Here is a 4,415-nt window from a genome sequence, read left to right as displayed (position 1 = left end):
GACATTCTATATGCTGGCACCTGAGTTTGCAGTGTAGTACCATCCTATTCCATCATGTTCAGTTGGTACCTTATGGGATCAGTCTTTGATTTCAGTGATCCGTTGCATCTTTCAGCATCATTGACAGTTTTATATGTGATATTCAGACATGTACTTACTCATTATGATCAGATGATCCATTATGTATTTTTACAGTCATTTATACTTGTATACTTAGTGGATCCGCTTGTACTTGATATGCGGACATGCTTTACTTTTCCTGAGCATGGGTATGCCCGCCTCAGACAGTGTTTCTTTCTGATCTCCTTTCGGTGGCTTGGCAGGCTGAATTCTGGTGAAGTCCTCCTCGGTTTTTCGGCAGAGTTCCTTTCCTTGTACTTACTTAATGTATTTCGGCCATCATGTTCCCCTTCTGACCTCATACATTAGGGGGCATCTGTTATAGCTCCAAATCTCACTCTTATGGTTTGTGATGCTGCACTTATGGCCTAGGGCAACCCCTCCTTCCAGACCTGGTCCAAAAATTTAAAAAACAGTGTTTTATTCCCTATACGCGACTTTGCCCTGTGTTAAACGCGTGTACACGCGGGTCTGTCATACCCAACCCGCGTGTATCTATTAAAACACTTAAAAAAATATAATTTCCTCTTTTTCGGGCGGTGATCGCGGGTTTACCTGCTGGATCACCTGTTAGTGCCCGTGGCCCAACTGTTCCCAACCAACTCCTAACTAAAAAACTACTTTGGAGAGGGTATAAAAAGACATCAAAGGGAAGGCCAAGGAGGGGAGAGAAAGGAGAGCAAGATTATTATGCTGAGATTTTTCCCTTAGACCAGGTCTGAAGTCCTTGGTGCATTCTGCACTTCCCCCATTTTGCATAGGAAACCCTTGTTTCCATGTGTATTGGTGATCATTCATCCTTGACATCATCATTGAGTAAGACTTGGAAGGAGCTCTTGTTGGAGGCTGGAGGCTGGAACGAATCCGGGAGGAAGCTTGCTTGGAGCCTGCTGAAGGTGTTCAGGTGATATCTTTCCGATATATGTACTTTATTTGCCTTTATATATAAAGAAACACGTCTTTGTTCCCGAATAATCTTTCTTTATGCTTATGAGATTCTTGTGTTGAATTCTTATGAAAGTGGTTACTTAAAGATTTTTTATAACTAACTTTATAGCATAAAGATGATTTATACATAAACTTCTATACATGTACTGTTGTGTTCTTTGATTTGTTTGTCTTGCAGGTCAGAGAAAGAAGAAGGGAACTCCAAGAAGGGTTTGCACCCTAACGGTCTTCTCGAACGTAGGACCTTAGGTATGTACCCTAAACATTAGAATTTGCTTAAAAGTAAAAAAGATGGCTGTGTGTGTGTGTTTCTTTGTATAAGCAATTTTCAGTCTGGTAGAGTCTTAGCCCAAAGGACCCTAGGGGTACTTTCCCTTCAACCACTCCCTTGAGTATGTATAAATTATTTGGAGTTCTTATGCCTTTGATCACTGTTTCTCTTGTATCAAGCTCATGAACAATACATCCATTTGATCGAAATATTACCTCATTTCCTTGATCACACATTTGACTGACACTTAATAGATTATGCTTTAAGCCATCAACATACATAACATTCCCAGCTTTGACCTTTTCTTTCAAGAGAACTGAACCTTTACCTTTTATGAATGCAGGTGTGTCATTTCCAAATGAGACTTTCTTTTCCTTTTCTAAGGCGCTATATAATTGAAGTTTTTCTTTATCACCTGTCATATGTTTCGAGCATCCATTGTCTAAGTACCACTGATTTTCCTATCCTTGCACATATAAGGCTATACCACATATTTCTGGTTTTGGTTCTTTCTTCCTCCATGTTTTGGGGCTCAATGAAGCTTGCTCCTTTTGAGTTGTTTATCGAAACCTGCTCCTGCATTCAAAATCTTCATGACCAAAGTTGTTACAGATAGAACATTCCATTTCATTTTCAAGAGCAGAAAAGTTGTTGTAGGTTCTTTTCATGATTCCAATCACAATCCTTTGATTTCGTGCTTCTCTAGCCATGATGGTCTTGTAGGCAACGCATTGAGCTGCTTTATGTCCAAAGTTATGATAAGAGAAACATTGGCCATTGAAAAAATTCCTTCGATCATCAAACCTTCCATTGTAATAGCCCTTCATTCTTGAGGTAAATTGAGAATGATTTACCTGTGGTTGGTTGTAGCTTTTTTTCATCCTTGAAGTAGATTTCCCTCGATTTACTTGGTGATTTCTATTCATTCTTGAAGTAAATTGTCCCTGATTTACCTAGTGATCTCCATTGGGCCTTTGTTGTCAATTGTCAACCTGTTCACTTCTCCTTGTAGTTTCAAGATAACTTTTGGAGGTAGATGGCTTCGGTGCTTGAGATGTTTCTTTAGTATACCCAAGACCTGTCTTGATTAGAGGAGAACACTGCACTTTGATAATCTCATCTAAATTTTCAGATCCTTTAGCAAATCTAAGATTAAGAGCTTTCATTTTCTCAATGTCCTTTCTAAGTCCCACAATGTCACATTCTAACTTTTCATTGTGTTTCTCCATTTCAGGAAGTTGGAATGTCAAAGTATCTATAATCATATTTTTCTCTTCTAAGTAAATTTTGAGTTTAGAAATTTCTTCATAAAGACTTTCTTCATCTATAGCATCCAGGAAATCATCATTTTCAAAAGCCATCAAAAGTCTATAATCATTACCTTGTTCACCTTCATCGCTATTTGAAAGTCCATCACTGTCTTCATGTGTGTAATAGCTCTTCTTACTTACATTCTGTTTTCTGTTCCATCTAGCAAGTTCCTTATCTTTGTCAAGCTTATCTTTATGAGGACACTTGGCAGCATAGTGATCGACTCTTCCACAAGAAAAACATTTGAAAGGTAGCTTACCTTTGAATCTTCCAGAACCCCGTTGAAGGTTCTTGACAAAATTTGATTCTTCCTCTTCTTCCGACATATGTCCTGAGTCATTGTAATCTCCTTTTCCTGAGGCTTTGAGTGCAGCTTCTCTCTTGTCTGATGGTCCCCCTTTTCTCATTTCGTAAGTGGTTAGGATTCCGTGTAGCTGTGACATGGTAAGGCTCTATAGATTCTATTTTTCTTCTATGGCGAAAACTTTTGATTCAAACTTAGAAGACAAAGATCTTAGAACCTTTTCAACCAAAACAATTTATTTTATTTCTTCACCCAAATTTTTCATACAATTAACAATCTCATATATACGTCGGAAATAGTTAGCCACACTTTCATCATTGTACATTCTGAGATTTTCATACTGAATTATGAGAGTTTGTAGTTTTTCTCGTTTTACCTGTTCATCTCCTTCATAGCTCAGAACGATCTTGTCCCATATTTCTTTTACGGTTTTGAGCTGCATAATCTTGACGAATTTTGATTGAGATAGGCTCCCTAATAGAGTATTGACAGCCTTTGCATTTGTTTCATACTACTTCTTACCAGCCGTATCTGTAGGAGTTGCTGATGGAAAAGTGTATCCTATTTCCACAATATCCCAAACTTCTGTACCAAGAGATTGAAGATAGGTAGTGATTCTTACCTTCCAATAGATGAATTTGCTTCCATCAAAAATTGGTGGCCTGATTGATGCTTCTTTTTCGTAGTTGCTCATGATGATAGATCTTCCTTCAAGCGATCAAGCTTCTTCTGAAGGACCTGCTCTGATACCAATTATTGGAAATAATACTGAGAGGGGGGGGGTGAATCAGTATTATCAGGTCAATTATTTTTCACTTCATAATCATATTTGTATATGCTACTTCAGTTAGTAAATACCGCGTATGTACACAACTTCAGTTAAGGAAACAAGCATATATGAGCAGACTTGTAATTTAAATTATTCTTCAGATGTTGATCATTAATATGTGCATCAAACCATATGAACAGTAACCAGGAACAGTAAAACAGAACAGGCAATCACACATAAGAACACAAGATATAAGGTGGAAACCCAATGTGGGTGAAAACCACTTGCTGCAATTTGTCTCTATCTTCTTTCAATTAGAAGCTTCTTTTTAAAAAATTTCTGTACTGGTGCAGTCTTATACTAGTACGCAGGCTACTACCTGCAGAAGGCTACAACCTTCTCTCGTTCTCCATCTTCTCCTGGAAAGGAGCTACAACCCCCTTAGCTCTTGTACTAGTTGAGGTACTAGTACGTAGGTGCTAACCTATAGAAGGCTACAACCTTCTCTTTTCTTCCAGGGACCTCGTTTCATAAATTTTCAGATTGGATCCATGAATATCAATCAAACATTAGGTATATCTACATTAACCAACCTCCTTTGTACGAACAAATATTGAATCAACCAATAGCTTCTCAGAATGCTGTAACCATAAAACAGTGCCAGTAACTAAACACTAATCCTGAACCCAAAA

The sequence above is a fragment of the Pinus tabuliformis genome, chromosome 3_2, assembly GCF_031772625.1.
Source record: "Pinus tabuliformis cultivar Carrire ecotype Pingquan chromosome 3_2, CPIR1, whole genome shotgun sequence".
Classification (NCBI taxonomy): Eukaryota; Viridiplantae; Streptophyta; class Pinopsida; order Pinales; family Pinaceae; genus Pinus; species Pinus tabuliformis.
This window is presented reverse-complemented; position numbering follows the sequence as displayed.